General features: G+C 42.1%; 1 protein-coding gene across 1 annotated transcript in view; it reads left to right on the top strand.

Moving 5' to 3' along the window:
* Positions 1 to 23420, top strand: part of LOC105686939 — a 115024-nt gene that overhangs the window by 36496 nt on the left and 55108 nt on the right. The gene's annotated exons all lie outside the window — the stretch shown is intronic.

Here is a 23420-nt window from a genome sequence, read left to right as displayed (position 1 = left end):
AATATGAAGTCGGCGGATATTTTGGTAGCTTTTTTTCTCTTTATTCCCCCCCCCCCCCCCCCCCTCCCCTTTATTATCGCATCAGCCTCTGTTCATTGCGCTGATTTTTGTGTTCATAATTTCCTCGTTTTTCCATTTTATTTGTGCGACTTTTAACCGCAACCTCCCGCATTTTCCTACCCCGTAGCGTTCACAGCCAATGAACACGCTTCACCCGAGTGCAACGAAACAGTGCACTTGGAACTACGTATGTACATCACCATTAAATATGCAATGAAAAGGCGAAGCGTCGCGTCGCGTCGTATTTTCTTTTCTTTTTTTTCTTTCTTCGATCTACGCGAAACTCTAATTTTCCATGCTCACTTTCATCCCCGTACAACATATACGTATATTGTTCCCCCATTCACCGTGTCTCGACTAATGAAAATTACCAATCGCGCATAATCGGGGGGGGGGGGCTGATTGTCGAGCCGAAGCGAAAAAACTTCGGAAACGACAAAAAGGGAGTATGAAGAATTCGAGTGCAGAATGAAGAATGATAAAATGAGCCACTCGATTATCGAGCAACGCCAAACAATCGGAAGATAAACGGCGAGAAGCGAAAGAATAAAAAAACGAAACCAAACCAAACCAAACCAAAAAAAAGACAAAACGAACCAGCTACCCGATGTACAGTCGTATACACGATATGCATTGAAAAATCGTGAAAGCTTATCCAATCTGAAAATGTGCGTGACTACCAGTTTCACATGACCACTGACGGGCTTTATGAAAGTATGGGGGTGGTTCGTTGAGGGGGGGGGGGGGGGGGGGGGGGGGGGTGGTTAACACGCGAGGTTGGTTCGCAACTATCGATACATGCATATATGCATACCTGTATAGATACTGGGACATAACTGCTGCACCGTCGATATATTCCGCTGGTGAATGCATAATTTATTCACGTCGCTACGTATTGTGCGACGGTGCACACACGCATCGGAAGAGGGAAAGGGGGGACGGATACCGTGCGATTTAATCTCCGTACGCGCTTGTTCGCAGAAAATAAAAAAAACCACTCGCCGATATTATTTTTTCAATTTTTTCCTCTATTTTTTTTTTTTTTTTTTTTTTCTCTTCCGTCGAACCGCACCGAAGCTTGCGACTGTTTATCCCTTTCGCCGAAAGCCTTTTTTTCTTGCGTATCGCTTTCGTGCCACGGAGAAAAAGCATAATCGAACGAATCACCGAACCGCGGCGAAACTAGAGATTCTTATTCAACACCCTGCAGATGTTCGGGTTGACACGTTGAAGGTGCAAGTTCATTAGATTGCAATTTCTCGAGCTGTTTATTTTAGAAAATTTATTCAGGACGTCGAAAATTCGAAGGTGTGAACAATGTTTGTTTAATCGTTCGGTTTATTTTTACAATTTTATCGATTTTCTTTTCTATTTTTTTTTTTTCTACCGTACTTATTTACTCATCCACCGTCTATAGCCGTATTTCATATTTATTTTCTGTTTATTCGTCGCAGTATTTCTCTTTTTTGTTTTATCTTCGGTTCGAAATTTTTCCTTTTCTCATCGAAGGAATAATAAGGAAAAAATGAAAAAACTGGTTCGGGGATGATGTTCGTTCAATTTGAAATCAGAAGGGTAAATATTTTCAGAAACGGTCTGGGGTTTGTTGTGTGATCATACACATATGTTCGTACGATTGTTTTCTTACGAATGCTTTTGTAAATAAGCTTATACATTTACGTGCGCGGCAAAGGAGAAGCTTTTTTGTCTCTCGTCTTTTTGGTGCTATTTTTATGATCGTTTTTTTTTTTTTTTATTTCCATCATTCTCCGATGAATTTTTTCTCCCGTTTTTCGCCCTCGCATATATTATAGGAAAAGTCAAAGTTGGAGCGTCACGAAGCAGCGGCAGATATGTATTGTATACGGCGAGAGAACGGAGGAAAGAAAAAAGAAAAAAAAAAAAGGAAAGCATGGAATCCAGCTTGCGAATCCACCTGAATATAACAACTTTTTCACCGTGCGCCTTACATGTCGAGAGGGTATTTTTCATTTTTAGTTTCAGCTTGTATATAAGATGACGCAGAGGCGATTGCGAACCCTAGTGTTTTCTGGCGCGCGAGACGTCAGGTGCTTCGGGATAATGACAGTCCTCTGGATCTCGGGGACTATATTTTACTCTAATCTTTCCCCTCGTTTTTTGGGTGTCAATCACGCCCATGAATAAAAACGATCGGAATAAATTATTTATCGAAACAACAACGAGCGGGGAAAGAAAATTAAACGACGGAAGGTTTTCTTTTTTTTTCTTTCTTTCTTTTTTCATTCCGTTCATTTTTATTTATCCGTGTACAGATGTAAGTTACGAACGGGCCGTATACACGAATCGTGAAATGAGAGTAAACGTTATGCCCGATGTGAACGTTGAAAATTTGAAAATCAAATAAAATAAACGAAGCTTTGAGTCGGTGGCGAAAAAAAAAAAAAAAAAATGATCGATTTCGGGAGCTTTTTTATTCGTCTTTTTTCTCTTCTTTGAAAATTGAATTCGTTTCACTTTTTTCAAAGATTGTAAATCGCGAACTCTACATATCGACGTTGTACGTGTTTACAATGAATTCGTGAATTTTTTAATGCATAAACCTCGCCGTATAATTGCTGCTGTGTGAGAATGTTGTTTCTTGGCCGCGGCGTAACGAATGTGTATAACATCGGGTTTCTCGGTGAGGAAGGGCTGGAGATATCGTCGTCGTCGTCGTCGTCCGGGTTTTCCTTTATTATCTTCCATGGAATATTAATAGCCGTGATATTTGAATAATTTCTTTGTCTCTTGAATCGGAAACAAAAAAATTGAATCGACGAGAGTACGAACTCCTCGCCTACCGCCGCCCAATTAGCGTTAATCCGCGTTCGTTTGTTTCTAATCTTTATTCTTGGGTCGTCAGTCGTGAACCACCCCACCGATTTTACGCTGCCCGCAAAATCCTCCAGCTCTTATTTCCTTTTTACTTCCATTTCTCCGTCTCTATTTCTCTCAGCCTCTTTTCTTCATTCTCTCTCTCCCTCGTTCGCTACCCGGTATTCACCTCCTCGCGGAATACAAGCGATTTCCTAACTTATTCATTTTTATGCATACAATATAACAAACGTATATCCGTAAGGACGGTTGGGTAGAACCTTGGCGATCGTAACTGTCTGAAAATTTACAAATTTTCACATTTTTTGTTAATTTTTCTTTTTTTTTTCTTTCTTTTAATTCGAAATACGTACAATATTCAAGGAAGTCACCAGCCTCCCTTTTCTGCAGATCTTCTCAGAGATGAGAAGAAAAAGATACCGTGAAAATTTCGAAGCCATCAAAAGCTCCGTTTAAACAAAGAAAAGAATCGGAAGCGAGAGTCGTAGATATCCCGTGAGTAGTTGGTAATATAATACGGAAGGAGCCGTAAGGGATGATCTTCTAGTCATTTTTTTTTTTTTTTCTTTTAAATTTGATATTTTCGTAAGGACGCCGAAGGAGGCGTGTGAGTGTAGGGCAAATGACAGTTACGAGGGTCCTTTCTTCTTTTTCCTACTTCTCACTTTTTTCCTTATTTCTCTCCTCTACTCTTATGCAGAGAGCTCTTTCATCTGGGGAAGATCAAAAGGTGATTCGTCGAATTATGGAGATTTTTGTAAAAAATTTTGCTGAACTGAAGTTCGAAGTTGGAAACTGGAACGACTCTCCGCGTCGGTACTTTGTCTTCCTCTTTGTCGGGTTGGGAAACTGGCGGGAATCGGAAGAAGATAGTAACGTCGGGCTGGAGGGGCGACCTTTAGCTATCGAACACCGCGAGGAACCGAGTCAAACGCCCGTTGAAACAAATAAGAGGTTACCGAACTCTACGTACGTACAAAGGGCGAGAGAGAGAGAGAGAGAGAGAGAGAGAGAGAGAGTGCAGCCGCGACGTACGAGTAACTTGCTCGCTCGTCCTTTGCAACCTTCGTCTTCGGAGCTTGATTCTCAATTCCCGATTCTAAATTCTCAATTCTCGATTCTCGATTGCCGATTGTTTCCCCCCTCCTCCTCCCTCCCTCCTCCCTCCTCCCGCTCGACCTCTTTCTACCTAACCAACAGACTAACAACTCCCTTCGCCAATTAGCGATGACTTCTCGCGCGACTTATACGGGCGTAATTCGGATCCCGTACGATCGAGCGACGTTGAACTGGAGCTAAAAGTGACGCTTGTAGAGATTATTGGAAAATTTCAGTAATTTCGAAGTGTCGCGTTGGTTGTTGGGGAGAAATAGGCCTTGGTTCGATTGTGAAAAAGAAAATGATGTCTACCGGTCGCGTTCTGCCGAGAGATCTTTTATTTATTTATTTTTTTTTTTCACAATTAGTCGTCGTTCGCGAAATAGTTTTACCACGTAAAATTCTCCGGTGGAACGAAATCGCCTTCTTTTTCCATTTGACGTATGGGGGTGATACAACCTCACGGGTTACGACACTCGAATTCCTTTTCCGTAGAATCTCTGATTAAATATCGATTCGAAGGAATTTTTACTTTCTTCTCTTACGGTATCATTGTTATGATTAATATTGATATGATTCTTTTTTCTTCATACTTTTTTTTCTTTTTTTTTTCTCTCCTCCTCTTTAATTTCATCCATCGCCGCGGCATTGTACGAACGGGGTCCTATCATCGGTGGTATGCTGGGAAGTCGGCAGGTGTTCGCTATACGTCACAGTCATTTCAACAAAAGGGCGGGTGCCGCGTAGCTGCCGCTATATCAATTCCCTTTATTCCTTGAAAACTTACAATCCCCACTGCGCCGGGCTACACGGGGGGGGGCTAACTGACATCACCTGTATATTTTTTATCCTCCCGTGCGCGATGTATAGATTCTTCTTTTTCACTATTTGTTCACACCTCGTCGCAACCCTTCCCTTGTTTACCTTGAATTCTTTTGGCCCTGAAAAGTGGGCGGGTAATTTATAAGCGAGGAACGTGGAAAAATCGCGTCGATTATAATCTCGCTCGTCAGATTCGAATCTCATCTCCTCGTATCCGGAACGTCGCCGAGACGCGTAAACCTCGTCGCCGACGCGACGGAAATATATCAAAGGAATTTCTTCGCGTTTAAATCAATGGAGCGTGCGATCGCGCGATACGTACGTCGAGGCTAAGAGGTGGGCCGGATTCGCGTTCAGATTTTATCTGTACACGAGATTCGACGGGGGATCGAAAAACTTTCAGAGCTTACCATTTCCGGTTTGGGATGACTTTTCTTCATAAAATATAAAACACCTTCTTGGCTCTTCCGGCAAAAGCACCGTAGGCGTCCGCCGATTGAATAAGAAAAAAGGAAGTGACTTGAAATTTATTTGTCCAGGTATTAGTTTTTTCTAATTTTCCGATTTTCGAACACGACGATCGGCGAAGATGTTCCGTAATTGAATTCGATCGATCGAGGGTTGAAAAAAGGTATGCCTCGTTCGCTTTGACGTCGGGAACGCGTGGACCGATTTCATTATTTCCGATCGTCTCGCGGCACGAAAAATTTTCCCACAAATTTGCGGCGGCGGAGTTACGGTCGATTTTCATACGGCCGCTCGTGCGGCGATATCGGTTGCGTAACAGCCGTGTCGATATTGCAACGAAATTTTCATCCCCTTCAGCCGCAGTCGTATCCTCCGAACCGTATAGTAGCGGGGCCGAACGATAAGACCGAATAGAATTCAACGCAGATAGCCGATGATTGCGAGCCCTCGTATCATTAGCATCGACAAATTGTAACGCGATACGATACAGTCGGAACGATTGTATAACGGTGTATTCGTATTTCCGCGTGGAAACGAAGTGAATAGCGCGATACGGAGATGATTCGAAATTATCCCATCGAAGGGGGCGGGCGTACGAACCAACCTCCGTGTGCAACGACGAGACATACGCTACGTACGCATGCATCAATGTCGGATCACCGCAAGTTCGGGTTATTTACACCTGTGCGCGCGCCTCGTGTTTGTTTTACATGGCAGAGTCGGACACCGGTGTAATTCAAATACCCCCTAACTGGTAGAAACATAACAAAGCGTTGACTCCGTCGGCGCGTAATCACAGTTGCCGTCTATTATTACATCTATCCGGATACCGCGTACTGCAGGGGGTATGCGTGAAGGTGTAACATTACACCCGACATTATGTGCATCGCATGCACGAGGGCTGCATCGCATACCCCGAAGGTTTAATATTCTTCCCCCGGAAAATTCTTCCCCGTTTGTATTACGTACACTACGTACATACATGGTATAGGCGGAGAGTAACGGTTAACAATATATATATGTATATACCGATACACGTATGAAATGGTTTCTCTCGTCGTTTCGTATATGGGACAGTTGAATTGCCTCGGGGACGCACACGCCCATCTTTTGTTTTAGAACAATAGCCCTCAAAGATTTTCTTTTGACTTTTCCCTTCACTTCCCTTTTTCCCTCTCACATTTCATGCTTCGCATTTGACTCCGTTCTTCTCCTCTCTGTATATTACCGGCTATAATTATACCGGGGTTATTCTGCTTTACAATTAGAGAGACTAAACGAAACAAAAGAAAATAAATAAATAAATGAATAAATAAAAGAAATCACCGACAAAGTGGGGTGGTTTAATATCAACAAAGACACAAAAACGCCGGTACGGAGTTGGGAGTCGCTCACCGAGCGCATGTGTCACGTGAAAACTGAACGATTTTTTTTTTTTGTTTTTTTTTCCGTTTGGATTTTGCATCGAAAAAAAGTTTTTCCTTTTTGTTCCTACTTCGTGCCGACAAACGATGACATCGTAGCGGAGCTGCTGGGGTTGTTGATTTTCGCTATACCCGCGGTAAAAACTCTCATTGATATGCCGTATAGCCGGTATACCTGTACCGCACGCGTTGCGAAGAAAGCCGGAGGCTTTACTTCCACTGACATTCGGTGCAGTGGCGGGCCGAATTGTAAGTATAAAAATGTGAGATACAACAAATACCGAATCACCCGGAGCTATACGGTGAAACTCCGGCGTTTCGTTGTGTCGCGAAAGTTGAAAGAGAAAAATGCAAGAAATAGGGGAAAGAAAAAGTTGCAGCTATTCACTTTGTGGCGGTCGTGTAACGTCGGCTCGGGGTAGGTAATCAGAGAGGCGTCTGCGACCGACCGTACGAGTGCATCGGGTACGCACACACGTAGTTAGCTCGGAAACTACAATAGGGACATTCGTTTTGAACCTCGAGGATTTTCAAATGAATTTTTCTCTTTCATTTCTCCGTTTCATTTTTCACGTGTAACGTATATGTATATTATATCATCGTGTACATAACAATTCTTCGAATTACGATTTTCCTTCAACCCCAAATTTAACTGAAGTTTGGAAATCCGTTCGAGAAGATCGGTTGGTTGTTCGTATTATCCGTGGGGAGTGTTTGCGCGATAATGAAATGATCCTAGGCAAACAATCCCCGACCGACGTTTTTGGGGTTGTAATTTTCTCTTCGCGGAATTCGTAAGCGTGGTGATTTTTTTTTTTTTATTTATTTTTGTTTTTTTTTTTCCCTATAACCCTCCACCTTCACCTCTCAACCTTTACCTTTCTCTTTGTTTATTCCGTTATTTTTTTTTTTTTTCATATTCTCTCCTTTATTTCAGCCCACATGCATCCCTCTTTTCCTCTCGGATGAAATAAATAAGAGAGAAAAATGAAAAAAAAAAACAGGGGCGAGTAAAGGGAAAATAAAACTCTGTGCGTCCGAAAACATTGATTGAATTTGTACCGAGCGGAGTAGAAAACTTCCTCAATGTGCGCTCGTTCTTTCTCACTTTCTTCGACTCGCCTTCTCTTTTTATCTTACGGTTTCTCGCGAGCGCAAGCTCTACCCATAGGTTTCGCCAAAAGTTGAACAAGTTTCGCTAATTCGCGATATAAATAACCACCCTCAAATCGTTTCGTTCTTTTTATAATTTCCATTTCGTTTTTTATTCTTACCTCGCTCACTCGCGTTCTGCGAAATTTCTTAAAAAAAAACAAAAAAAAACTAATACCGCATTACTAACAATACCTCAACGTGTACTCCAAATTTGTAATATACACGTATTTGCAGATGTGTACAAATCAACTTGAACGTTGCCGAGCTTTTTTTTTTGTGTGAACGAAAGAAAGAAAAAAACCAAAAAAAAAAAACGAAAAAAAAAAATCGTATCAACAAAGTTGAAATACAAATGTAAAACTGCTGCAGAGCTACGTGTATACATGTGCATACGTACAGGGATAAAGGAATAAAAATGGAAGGAGGTAACGGAGAAGGAAAAACGAGTTGCGAGGGGTGGTCGTACAAATTGATCGTGATATTTCATCCGGTTTTGCAGTATAGTGTGGAAAAAAGTGAAATAAAACGAAAAAAGGAAGGAAAAGGTATCCCCGCGTATAGCTACCGTGTAATTCAGACTTTTATATCAAAACCGTGCGGTCGTAAATTGATTAAAGGAAGAGAAGCGAGAAAATGAATTTTCCCAAATCTCGACTGATTTTACAAATACGAGTTTATATTTTGAAAATTGCGGATTGGATATTAAAAATTGAACGAATGAGAATAAAGATAAAGAAAATCGGAGACGAACTTTCGCCGGAGTAATGAAAGAAAGAAAGAAAGAAAGAAAAACAAAAAAAAACCGGAAGAAAAATGATAAAGAAGGAAAGAAAGAATTGAAGCCCCGTGGCGATGAAGACGAGCGGTGGGGATCTGCGAAGGCTCAAGTTATTATATCAAGCTTAAACTTTAGGATGGGGAATTTTTAAGCGATGAAAATTAAACGGTATAAAGTTAATATAATAATTCGGCATCAGCAAAATCGTTGAGCTCTCTGCAGACAACAGCTCAAAATAGCAAAAAAAAAAAAGAAGTTTTATTATCTTTTCTCCAACTATGAACATCAACTTCTCACCTTCTGCCATCAAGCTTTCGTGTCAATTATTTCGAAATTCTGAAAATTCGTCGCTAAAACGAAATTAAAACCAACACGTCAGTCAATATTTGATTGATGTTTCATTTCAAATTGTTCGACCTCTGCACAGGCGATAATTGAAAGTAATTTTCGTTTTTGGGTCTCCGTGAAAACTGCGAGTACCAATTTATATCCTCAATTAGATTTTGAATAGTGAAAATGTAGATTTCTAGCTTTTCAAATTACTCCCGAATTTCGTCAACTATTTACCGTAACACCGATGGAATACAATTCGATTCGAATTCTCAAATCTCTCTGAAATTCCTTATCGAATTTCTCGCCAAGGAATGACTGATATTCACTTGAGCGGGCGTAGATTCGTTACGCTTAATGTACGTACGTACGTACGTAACGCAATTTAACGCGTCTAATGACAAACGGAAATGGAAACAAGCAAATATGCAGAATCTAATCAGAGATCAGAACCGGAATAAGCCACTCCGTAAGTCTGGCTGCTCCTTCTTCACCTCCTCCTGAGTGGATTGCTTCTCCTTTTTGGGGTAAGTAGGCACATGATAAATTTACATGATACCTACGTATGCTTGGGTACACACAACCCATATTTTCGAAGTTACTCCTGTTACCGAAAAGACGTACACGTATAGACGTTGGATGGGATGTGTACAAGTCCCTCGCGCGGTGTGCGGCACGCATTCGTCGTGAATAAATGATCATTTACGAACAGGTATGTTCATACGGACAACGTCAAATTTGGCGGGAAATTCAATTCCCACGCACGTCGTCGTCGTCGTCGTCGTCGTCTTCGTACGCGGACGGGTTGCACGTGTATATAATAACGCGTGTAAGAAACGAAAGAGAAAAAAACTTTCCTCTTCTTCATCTCTTCTCTTTTATTCTCTTCTTCTCGACTCATTGTATATTCAGAAAGAAAGAGAAAAAAAAAAACAAAACAAAATTATTACACACACCGCGAGGGTAAGAATCGGCTTTCATTACATTGTACACGGGGTTGCAAAATTAGCGGTCATTATTTTTCGTCGTATCCCGTTGTGCGGCCTCGACGCGGTCGTAATAATAATTTTTCAACTAATAAGTTATAAATAATGAGAACGATTCTCGCCGATGTTTTTTTACAAAGACGAGATATGAACTTTTCCTCTTCTTTCATCGAGCTCGTTACGTTGCAAAGGCTATTGCCTATCGGCACGGAATTAATTTTTCTCTAATCCAATTAACCGTTAAATAATCACCCTAATTATATAGCCACCCCTTACACCGCGTATTACACGTACACCTTCAAATTAAAATACGAAATTCTCGCTGCCGCTACGTTGGCTGCTTGATCGTTTCTCGTATCACCTCGGCCTGGAGAAACCTCATCCCCAACTGCAGGGGTGTCAAAAAAATTTCCAGTCGTATCTCGTCGTCGGCCAGGTGACTAAAAATGAAAGAAAATCTGGTTCGTCTCTAAGCGCTCGATTAATCGAATTCACGTGTTCATTAAACTCATTTCTAAATCGGTGATGAAATTCAGAGGTACAATGAACTCGGATTGAAAGCGGATTCATCAAATCACTTAGTACCTCGGTTCTGAAAAATTCTCTTTTTCTTCCTCTTTTGCATCGCGCGGCATCGGGCTGACGGAGTTAACTTTTCCGCTGAAAAAAACATTAAAAAAAAAAAAAACTCGGAACTTCTGCAGGTTCACAAAGAAAAAAAAAAAGAAGAAGAAACAAATCAATTAGAATATGTAAAACGTCGTGTACGTCTATCCGATAACCGGCGTACGTCCTGTTTTCGCGCAGTTCGTCCCGCTATTTACGATCGATTTTTCATGATTTCCGATCCAATTCTACTCCTCTTATGTGTTCACGAGACGCGGTATTACGCGTATGGGTCATCAATGTGTAATTATAAAATAATTTCGCTCACGGGCGGCAGCGGCGGAGTAAAACGTGGGAGGAAAAATAATTCCGAAGGACTTTTTGTCTCTTTTTTTTTTTTTTTTTTTTTTTCTTTTTGCTCCCCCATAGTTACGCCCGATCCGTTTGGTTTTCGGAACCGTGCGCTCTATCCGGCGTACCGTAAGTCACGTCGCGGTATTAATCCGGCATAATATTGGAAAAACTAATATCCGATTCATCGCGTTCCATATATATATATATATGTGTATATACGCTGCAGCTGCAAGCGCATGGCAATTAATTTCCGAATACACTGCCCCCCGGTCCCCCACCCTCGTTCACCGTGAGCCCCCTTTCGCCGTTGCCATTGGAACGCCTCTGAAAACGAAGATGACATAACGTAACCCCCCGCATCGGTGCAGGAGCGGCAGCGGCAGCTCACAGAGCAATCGGAACTGATCGTATTAATCTTTGAGCTGTCTCATTTCCTAACGTGAATTATTACGTACTCCGGAGTGCTAAAACGCATCGATTTTCTCATCCGAATATCTTTTCACCTCTTACCTCTTCTTTCTCGGAGAAATGTATCTATGGATATTTCTCGTATAATTCAAAATAATGAGTAGATCCACCACCATCCCTTCTCCCCCCTCCCCCGGTTTTATGTATAAGTTCATCTACCCGGCGGATTTCAACACTCGAACATTGGTTGTCATCGTTTCATTTTTATCTTAATGGCCTTCAATTGTGGGCTGCTATATGCGAAGACGACGACGCCGCCGGTGCTACACCGATGTATAGAATTTTTTTTCCCTCGGTTATAAAACGAAACGCGGAAATAAAATTTTGCAGTAGCTTGAAAAAATTTGAGTATTTTTTTTTTCATTTTCTATTTCGCTTCCCTTCTCTTCTCCTCTTTTTCTCTCCGGATCAGCTTTTCATCGTCACTAAATTACTTCGATGTAATCTACTTTACGTACACGTCCCTCTTTTTTTTTTCCCTTCCGTCACACTGCGCGGTTCGAGTGAAAAAAAAAAAAACAAAAAACAAAAAAAAAAACTTCACATTCGAGTCGCGTAAAATTGACCAACAATAATCAGTGTACGGAAAAAATTGCCGATGTACACCGAACGCGATTGAAGGATATAATTTCCCATAGGTGAAATTTTAGCGATCGAGGACCGCATCGGAGATCCCACCGATTGTCAGTCAGGGATAAATTGAAAGAATAGGATGCGTCGTTTCCGTTCTACGGACCGGTGTAGAGAGTTGAAACCGGACCGGTGTACGGAGGTGGTGGTGGTGGTGGTGGTAGGGCACGGAGGCTAACCAGTCAGGCAGTCAGCCCCTTGGGTCTCCGATAGATTAACCGACGTAGAGAAACGGAGTTTGATCTGATTGTGGATCCACCTCGCGTAGAGGAATCTTATCCACTAATTCCCTTCGAAGCACAACTTTGTGCTACTCTCTCGCCAGCTACCGGCACTACCGCGCCGGGGATATGTGTAGGTGAGAATAACCACGGGCTCTGTATTCAATTAATTTCCGACCAATCGTGCAACGAGCGATACGCGCGTTCCTTCTTCCGATTTCTCAATTATTCAAAATTTCTCCGCCTCACCTCGAAACTCTGGACGAGCGTGATTCTTTTCTTTCGTACCACCCGAACACGCGCGTCTAATGAAATATCAGCGATGAGATTTCGAGCGTGATAATAATTTCGATGGCGAAAAGATTTACGTGACGTATACGTCTTTACGGACGTACATTTGTCCCCGACGTACATAGGTATATACGAGCCGCCTCTCTCGCCGCACTCCGCGATTCCGAATCCTTCGGCCTCCTTCAGGACTCACGGAGGGATCCGCGGAGATGGGCTGGATGGTCTCGCGGGTACTAACGACACCTCCTGAATCTAAAGCAAACTACATTATATGTCTACCACTCGGTCTTCCTATTTCTATTTCTCCATCTCTCTTCCTATTCCGTTTTCTCTTCTCACGACAGGATCTTCTTATTCTCCTTCTACTTCTTCTCCTTTTTCTACCGTGGTCCCTCCTTATTTCGAAGACGGAGAGAAGGGAAACGGAAGGGGAACTTTCGGCCACCGAGTGCTACGTGATACTGCTGATAACAGGACGAATTTGTCCGAAGTAAGCCGTCCTATACATATATATATATATATATTGAAAATGCATCGCGAGTCCTCGCTGACCCGGCTCAAGGTGCCGTCCAAGGATTACCGAGACAACGCCGCTCCGCGTCGCGTCAAAATTTCTAAAAATATGTACGAGAAAAGTACCGTCGAAATAATTCCGAAATACGAGGGGACCCCGGATGCCGCGGTTCGGAAAAAAGAAAATCGGTAAAAAAATCATCGAACGAAAAGTGCATTCGCTGCACACGTCCGTCGTCATTACGGGGATGACCGAGAGACTCCGATGAAACTTGGACGAAGGACCTCTCTCTCCTACCGTGTGTCGGGTACGGTATTCGGACGGGTGGCGACGAGTTGGCCGGAAATGTTTTTGCATAATTGATTAAAGAGACGTCGCGATGCGGTTGTACGTATACCGCGTGTTTCTACCGCCGGTACCGGGGTAACGGACGGCTCGTATAATTAGGGGCGACAGAAAAGCCAACCAGCCTGCAACCGGTCGGTCGTTCGGTCGTTCGGCCGCCCACGTCCGTCTCGTCGTTCCGTTATCACGTATCGGCGCGCGCCCTATCGCATACCATCCCCCGGTGTTTGCCTATGAAAGCGGTAAAATCTCCGCGGTTCGCATCTCGGAATAGAAGAAAGTCTCGAGGGGAACAACATTTCCGGTTACTCGGTCCAGAAACCGCGTCCCCGGACGAAAATTTTCGACGGTACGACGACGATCGGCTTTGAACCCGGCCCGCGTCATCCCGAAAATTAGCCGTTATCCGGACATTGCCGGCTAACGGACGGACGGACGCCGCGCCGCGACGATCCCCACTCGTCGCGTACCACCGAAATAGCTCGATGCCAGAGAAACGGCGGGTCAATAGGTCGCTCGAACTTTTGCCGAAACGTCTGACCCGCTGACGGAACCGATGACGTCCGGCTCGCCGCGATACGAATAGATCTTTTATTTTCAATATCCGAATAACACCGACGGGGGGAAACTTGACATTTCTAGGTAAAACGTGACAAACGGCGGATATCACTTACGGGCGAAAACTGAGACGCTCGTCAACCCTGGGAGGAAAATCTCCCGGTGCAGAGGGTGAAGTGGAAGGGGGAGGGGGGGCTGGTCACGGGGTTTGCAGGATTACTTACTCGTACCTTACTCGGTAAAATGCTCGGCACGTCATCTCGGCCAGATTTGGCGTACGACTTCTATGAATACGTTAAGAGGGTCACGTTGCGCCGGTTGGGATAACGACTTTTTGCAGAAGCTTTCGGGAGATGCTGGCAGGTAGATGAAAAGCGGGTGTCGCGGTTCCGGCCCTGGGCTAGGGGCACATCGGCCAGTCAAAGGCTAGGGATAGGAGAGTGTGCGGTATAAAGGGAGCTGCTAATGACGGTGCGAGAAGTTCGCGGAATAGAGAAGGAGAGAAAAAAAGTATGTATACAGGAGGTAAAAGTGAGAGCTAGAAAGTCATAAAAACGCAATCAACCCCGACGATCGGTCGGCGACCGGACACAATAAAACATCGGGACTTAATAATGTCCGATGTCCGCATATACGTACACACCAGGTGTGTATTGTATGTGTACATAAAGTTAGAAGATAATTATCTAAACTTGCTAACTTCGGCGAGGTGGATGTAGTCGGACTGTTGGCAAACCTATAGCTTTATAACGTACTCCGATAATAAATATCCAACTTCCGGCGAAACTGACTGTATACGTAGATTATATGTATATTGAGTTATACACTCGTATATATGTATACAGGTATATATATATATACATACCATTCACGCGGTGCATGAATAGACGGTAGGGTCACTTCATTTCCGAAAAAGATACCGGCGATGTTTTATCTTCTTGTCTTCGCGTGCCCCTATCTTAAAATAAATCGAGAATCTTTTTTGCGAGTCTGTACACTCGAAGGGAAAAAATGGAGAAAGAGCGAGAAAAAAAAAAAGAAGCCGGTCGATTTTATTTCTTTTGACATTTTTCAGTCGCAGTTAAATAACACGCGTTTTCATTCATCCTCACACGGTATAGGATTATTCCGCTCTTCCTTAGATACGTGGAATTATTTTATTCGCTGGCGTTTTTTTTTTTTTTTTTTTTTATACTTATTCTTATTTTTTCACCCCCCCTTCGCCCGCTCCCCAATCGGCAACGAGATATTCAATCGAACGGGCTAATTTCACCGAGAGATGCGAAGAGGTACTATATATCAAAGAAACGCTTTTATCATCGGCAACGAGTTATGAATGATTCACCGATCGGCCGTCTCCCTCGCCCTTTCGAAAGCCTCTTCGAATGCTTCGATTGCGTTTCTCTGTTTTTCAATCGAATCTTACACTCCCTCCTCCAAACATCTTACGTATACCGACTCTACGTCTGCCGCGCTCTAAAACCCTCCCACTTCGCCCTTCCTCGAAGGGCGAAGGACTCGCTCGCAAATCCAACCCGAGAAGACCCGTTCTCGGTGTAGGAATATATATATATTCCGTTCTTCTTTTTTCCCCGTGTCCTTTATTTTCTGTTTTTCACATTCGTGTGTCTCCCAGTTTTTTTCATTTATTCATTGACTTGTTTGTCCATTTTTTTTTTTTCTATTTTTTTCGCTTAGTTTTTTTCTGTTCTCGAAAGGGAGAAACGGGCCCCCCTTTACTTACCTTCTATTCTGCATTCTAGGGGGACTCAATTTGTAAACGTTCCTCACCTTCGTTTCATGAAATATTGAAACACGGTTTACAAGTCTGTATACCTGTACATATATATATACTTTAGTCACAGATGTTGAAAAACTCGAACACCAGGTATATCGCTCTTTCTTCTTTATCTTTTGATACATTATCGCTTCGATGGTACAATTGTTTCTCTGAATTATTTGGGATTATATTATCGATTTGAAAGGCAGGCCTAACTTGTCCGCAACTTGGATAAGGGATGAACTTGTTGAATGGGAAGACCGGACCCGCGGGATCCCTGGCGTGGGAGGTTGTTCGAAATTACGAATCGATTAATTATCGAAGCGATCGTTAGTGCCGGAGAATTTAGAGACCTGGATACCAAACTAATTAAGCAGATTCGACGTACGTCTTCGCTTCTATTTTTTTTTTTTTTTCTTATCCCTACTCTGTCTTCGTGGAGTCTCGAAGAATAATTTGAAATATTGTTATACAACCGATCGATCGGACTGATCCTCGGTCCAGTTTCGGCGGAGTCCCGCGGGATATTTTTTGATTCTTTTTTTTTTTTTTTTTTTTTTTTTTTACAAATATTTTTGAGATAAATAATTTTAAAAAAGTTGCACAAACGATACGAGATTTTTCTGTTTGGCTTTTATTTTTTTTTCCCAATGAAAGATAAATAAACGTGTTGAACGGTAATTAAAAAATAAATATATAATAGAAATAACAGAAAAAAAGGAAAAAAAAAAAATGAAAATTACAACGTTCGCGGTTCGCGGAGCTTTCAACTTCCGAATTTATGGCTCGCCTGTCCGTTCTGATAATTACTGGGTCCGGTCCGGGTGCCTCCGGTATCTCGAGGGAGGCTAAAAACCGGAGTAAATAGTTCACAAAACAGCGCTATATATATATATATATATAACGTACAATTACAATTGTAAATTATCTTACAGAATCGACGTTCGTCAGGCGGTGGGGTTATTTACAAATAAAAATCAAGCTACCATTATCAGGTCCCCCTTTTTTGTCCGCGGCGAATTAATCTTTTTCGGTTAATTGCCAGGGTTGATTTTCCGCTGACTCGAGAATCGGCAGCTAAATGACGACCGTGATCGTAACGAATTAACAAAAAAAATGTTATGCTTCGAGCTTTTATTCGCTACCGTGCAATGTGCATTTGCGTGTGTGTGTGTGGTTTTTTTTTTTTTTTTTTTCTCTTTCTATCATTCGCGTTTCACCTCGAACAGTCAAGGAGCTTTTCAATTTTCCGCGTAACATATTTATATCGAAAATCGAATCGTGAGCACTTCGTGGGCATATACATATATATATATATATATACGTATGTACACCATCATCCGTTATACTGCAATCGTCTTGCACAACTGGATATTCACTTCCGTTAGATTCCCAACACCGAACACCGCACCGCATCGCACCGCAATTCGCTTCGCAAGCACGTTTCCCTAGCTTCTGTTCTACTCGAGTGTCTCAACTCGATTATACCACCCTATTCCGAAATCGATAATTTTCGTTAGCTTTCCAAATCTGCGAGCTTTTTCTATTAGCTTGCAGCACACGAGATGCGGCAATTTTTTTCTTTTTCACTTTTTCTTTCTTCTCCTTTTTTTGCTTTCATTCTTTCTTTCTTTCTTTCTTTCTTTCTTCTCTCGTACATCAGAAAATTCCTACTCGTCATTTTATACATTGAGCTTTTTTTGTTCCCCGCAAAATCTCAAAATTGTCTGTGATTTGTTTTTTGATATTGATTTTTCACTATTTCGAATTAAACGAACAAACAATGAGGAAAAACCAGAAAAAGTAAAATAAAATAAAACAGTTGGCTTCCGTCGAAGAATAATAATCGAGCGCATCCGATCTGACAAAGTTTGCGGGAGCTTTTTTGCCGCTCACCGTTTTCCACGTATGAAATGGGGGTAATTTTTCCATTTCTCCGTTTCTCCTCACGTGTTGAACTCGTCTCTGTTGTACATGCGAACAACCTACTAACCGAATACGATATAACTCACGTGCATAAATTACCTAAATGCATCGCACAGGTAGGTAGAAAACGAAGACACAGGTAGCTTGTACCTGTACAATATCAGGATACGCAAGCGCGCAGGTAAACTTGATCGTATAGAGCGTCGCGACGTCAGTCGTCGCAGTCGGCACCGGCCGCTCCTGTCGAGAACTTGCACGGTACTTACACTGTGGATTTGATCGTAACCCGAATGAATACCGGTTAATAATAGTCGCGTGCGCGTGGCAATTTTACATCAATTGCAATCAGTGAGGAGAGAAAATAAAAAAATAAAAAAATTGAAACAACGCGTAATTATTTGTCGATCGATTAAACTATATGCAAGAGTAAAGTTCGGCAAAGTGTCGGGGCGAAAGATAGTAGAGTAACGATAGAATAAATTTTTGGGGAGAAAAAAAAAAAAAAAAACAATTAGCAGTTATTTATTTTCAATTTTTTTACATTCACGAATTTGTAGGAACAGTGAAATTTCCAAATCGCCCAAAATATCGTAGTCTCTTGAATGCTTCAAGTTTGTCGTTTGTTTCTCATTACTCGTAAGTAACGAAAATAAAAAAAGTAAACGAAGGAAGTTCAGATAAAATAATTATCTGAGATTGTAAATAATTCACCATCATCTGCAATTACTGCTTATGAGGTATAAATTACATAATTAATCGGAAGAACATGGGAGAGAAAAAGAAAAAAAAAAAAAAAACAACTAAGAATTCGCTCTTGCCGTTAACGAAGCAAGTTAACGCCGATGGAACAAGAGCGTGAAACATAGTTTTCAATTACACGCGCCGCGCGTTAACTTTAAGTTGAAAACTTATGGGAAACTAATGATTATCACACAGATTACGTTGAATATATCATGCGATGTATTATAACCATCAGCTAGCTTGCGATGGATTAATTAATAATTCAAAATCCCCGCGCCTTAACGGCCGCGGCAGCCGATGATCCTCTCCGCCGACGTGACCCACGTGACTGAAACTTAATTCACGATTAAACCGAACAGATAATTGGATTACACGAGTCCTCCTATGTAAGCGATACGTACGTACGTACATTACGTATACCCGCGAATCGGAAGTTGTATCGTACACCGGCCTGATTGCTAGAGCGACGCCTCGGCGTAGCGCCTGATATTACCTGTGCGTCTAATACATGCAACGGAGCTCAGATACATACATCGGAGTTGTAACTCATCGAGCGAGAGCCGTTATTCCTCTCAATTAGCGATTCCGCTTACGTTTACGTTGTAATTCGCTAACGAACGTATCGCTTGACATCGCGTCGAACTTGCACGACTCGGGTCTCGCGCGTCTCGGCGCGGTGCAACCGTTTAACCGCAGTCTTCGCCGCAAAGATTTCGAAAATTCCGCACGCTTCATCATCATCGAGGAAAATGTGCGACGCGACGGACGCGTTCGAGGTGATGAAATAAACTTCACCGCGCACGGCACAAATTTACAAGATAAAATGAGCACGCTTTTACCAAAGATCGCGAAGCACGTGGCCGCGTAAAAAAGCTCGCGCGAGCTTTTCGTTCAACGTTAATACACGCCCTGTAAAAGGTGATGGCAATTTTTTCCTCGTCGTCTCATCTCTCCCGGATTTTTTTTTTTTTTTATTATCTCGCAAAGCTCAGTTTAAGTCAGGCTTGCGGTAATCTTGAGCCCCTGTTTTAGTTCGTTTATCATTTACGTGCGTTACTTTCACTTCATTGAAATTCGCGGTGGCGAAGCTTTTTTTCTTTCATCGAGAAATTTTGCGACTGAAAAATTCATTTCACATTTTCAAAGCTCGTCTAATTGTTATTGCCCCGATAATAAGTCGCGAAATTAAGCAGTTATGCCGCCGGTACGATGTAGCATAGATTATCTTCCATTGTATTACTAACAATTTAATGTTCACGAGAAGGATTAAAAGTTACTCCCGACGCTTCAACGTAACCGTGAAACTAGCGACAATATGTATTACCCGCTATTGCTGCTTTAAAGCTTACGAACTTGGAGTTGCTCCGCATCTGCTTACCCCCATTACGATTACACGGAATTGTCACACATACGTAACGAGTTTAACGTATCTTCTCCGCTTCATATGAATCATTTATTTTATTTTTTTTTTCTTTACCAATTTACTTTTGAATCTGCTTTTCTTTGATTATTTTATTATTTTTTTTTTCTTCTCTCACGGTAGTTAAGCTTCGAAAGTAACGGAGCTTCCGAGATTTTTCCGCAGTATATCTTGATCCGGGAGGATCGTAAATGTGGTTCAGATGGTATAAATAATAGGTAGAAAAAGAAGGAGAAGAGCGAAGAAAGTACATAAAAATGAATAAGCAATAAAAACGAGGAATCCATTCCGTGATATGCCGGATCGAAAGGAGATTCCTCAACCGAGATTGGGAGAAAGGAACAAAGGCAGAGAAAAAAAAAACAACCTTAAACTTTTTGATTATTGTACAGGATTTATTTTTTATCGCTCTATTCGCCGCGTTTTTTTTTTTTTTTTTTTCATTCTCTTCGTCCTTTTTCTCTCGGCCTGTGTAATAAAAGCTCACCTCGCGTCGTTTTACAAGGGGGGGTAAATGATTGGCCGCATTCGAGCACATGTTTCGTGCGCGCGTTGCGCGGTGTTTGCCGAGCTTTTGATTCGTACTTTTTTTTTTTCCGTCGATTTTTTTGCGTGTTTCTAAATTTTTCTTTTTTTTTTTTCTCTCCCACGTAGATTAAAGCCGCGTACGCGCGTTCGCGCGGTACGGTTGTTGTACGGCAGTAATGCAGATGATGAGAATATAAAAATAACCATAACTGTAACGGTAATAATAATAAAATGAATGAACACGCAGCCCTGCAGCAGGTTGGACAGTCGAACAACGAGTCGTGAAATTTAATTGGGGCTTCAAAAGCTGTTAGAATACTTCGAAGAGGAACATTTCAATAGTGTGTACGGAGTGTTACGGGGTTATACGTGTGTTTTTAACCGTACGTTTGTATGACTGTATCGCGCCCCCAACTTTACCCGGGTGTATATAATACGTATACGTATATAGGTGCGTACGTAAATGGTAATCACCGTTGGCTTCGGTGATCGTGATTATCGGATGTTTTCGCTACGTGAAAAAAAGTAATCAGCAGTTTTAACGGAAATATAAAAAGTTCATTCGAGCATACATCGTCAATTTAGATGTACGTATATATGTATACGTGTATATTACGTACACGTATGACAGTAATCTGAATATATGACACACGCCGATGTACGTCTAATTGAACGATATTAAGTGCAAAGCAACGTTAACGCGCACGATCAAAAATCATCCCAAATTACGACTCGAGGTTAACGTGATGAGTAATTGACGGTATACGGGCTCGAACGGTTCGTGAAACAAACCCCAAACACATTGAATTAAATAAGAATTATCGATGGCGGGTAAAAATTGTGCATTATCAAAAATGGATTTGGCCCTGTTTGTTTTCATCGTGATGCTGAGATACCATCAAGGTAAGAATCACCATTGATTTGGAAGGTTGAGAGAATAACGAAACAAAAAAACTTGGATCATTCATTGACTTGAGTTGTTTTTTTTTTTTTATTGTTAGTATTTTTCTCAACAAAAAATAGGGAAGCTCTTTTTTGGACGTAAGGCGAGCTTTGGCACGGAAACACAAAAAAAAAACGAACAAAGATCAAAATACTAGTGGGAGGAAAAAAAAAGCTCCGAAAGAATGCTGAAAACATTTCGATTCATAACTGCCATCCCCGCCACGTTCGTTAGACCCTCGGATAACGATATTGTTTCTTAGATTTTTCGCACGGTTCTCGTCAACCGAATTATCCGAGCGGTTATAATTGGTCCGGACCGATATGTCCCCGAGGAAGGGAAACAAGAGACGGATATCCCGAGGGATAAAGTTTGCGACAAAATCGTGGTATTATTGTGCCGCGGTACCGGCGGTATTTGATCAAGTATAATTGTTGGGAAGTGTACACGCGAAAGTTCCGATACGTCGTGGAAGGAGTTCCAGCGAGTAAAAAGGTGAAACTCGATGCTTGAAATATTGAACTTGATGTGCATAATATATTTACCATAAATTCATACGTGTGTGTACGCGTAGCGAAGGGAAGCGGAATAAAACCGATACACACGTACGTGTACTACGTGTAGATGTGCGTATATTTGTAATATATATATATATATTCGGAAAAGGCGGTAGTTGGTAACTGATAGCTTCGTGCGGTAACAGCTTGAACGCTTCGGTATTCCCGAGGCGTATCGCCTTCGTCGGGGAAAAAGAAGGGAGGGGACTGAGGGGGCGGATAAGTGCATTGAGCCCCATATACCCACATATCGATATCGATATTGATATTGCCGTGATGGAAAAAAAATTTCAAGGCACCGACGAAAAGACGGGAAGAAAAAAAATGCGGAAATTCGAAAAGAAAGAAAAAAAGGGAAAATGAAAAAATTCCGATAGGTTTAACATAAATAAATAAAAGATGAACGACGTACGGTGCAATTGGATGACGCGAACTCATTTGCCTTTTATCATCCTCATTTATCGGAATATTTATCCCTCTATTTCTTGCGCAGGACTGACCCTGAATGTGCAAAGATGCACCTGTTCTACACCGCGAACTACAATCCTAATTTTCCAGCTTGACTGGTCCAAGTTTTTTTTGGATTTTTCGGCCTCCTCGGTATCGGAGTTGTGTGTGTCTAAACTTTTCGTGCGATTCGATCGACGACGGATATGTTTGTTAATAATTTTCGTACGGTTGCGAATTTACATTGAAATATTTCGTAACCAGATCACGATCGTACAAAGTCAAACTTTGAACTACACAGGTACATAAACGGAGAACGGAGGGGGGGGGGGGGGGATATACCCGTTGCGCAACAGGTGCCTATACTTCGCGGCTGACGCTGCAACTTCGGTTGCAGTAAAGCAAACAATTTGATTCGCTTTTTATTTATTTATTTTTTTTTTCTCGTCATCATTTTTGTACAGTCCCTTTCGTTGAACACCGCCTTTAAAATTGTCGGAGATAATTGCTATCGTTGTGCAAAAAAAAAACTTGGTGAGTTTAGTTTTCCGAAATCGATCAAAACCCCATTTTTTTTGGCAATCTTATGATTCTCCAAATTCCGTGAACCGAATCGCGTTACGAGCCCGACCAAGACCTTCCGGGATTTCTCGGGCGTTCTTGAAAGCGTCGTTTGTACGGACGCCCCGGAGGCTTCTCGGACTCTGGACGACGACGGTGAATTTTCCGAAGGGGGACGAGGTTCCGATAGCAAAAGCGGTAATCTGAATTGGATCCTCTTTATCGAGTAATTAGTCATTCGGTAAAAAGCAGTTACCGATCGTATCCCGTGCGTTATCCTATGCCGTCCCGTCCCATCGAATCGAATCGAATCACCCCTCCAACCCTTCCTCTCATACATTATTCCAACGTCTCGTATTATCGGAAGAACTTGCGGACTGTGTGGCAAAGCTTCCCCGGCGCACTAACCACCTATATATACCGCCGCACGCCCGTCCCCCGACTCCCGTAAGTTATTCGGTAAGTTTATGAAATTACAACGCAAAGTTATACCGTAGTCAGAGTCTCTTACCCTCAGCTCCGCGCTTTTACCTTTTATATCCCCCCCCCCTCC

Source organism: Athalia rosae, chromosome 7 (genome assembly GCF_917208135.1).
Source record: "Athalia rosae chromosome 7, iyAthRosa1.1, whole genome shotgun sequence".
NCBI lineage: Eukaryota > Metazoa > Arthropoda > Insecta > Hymenoptera > Athaliidae > Athalia > Athalia rosae.
This window is presented reverse-complemented; position numbering and strand designations above follow the sequence as displayed.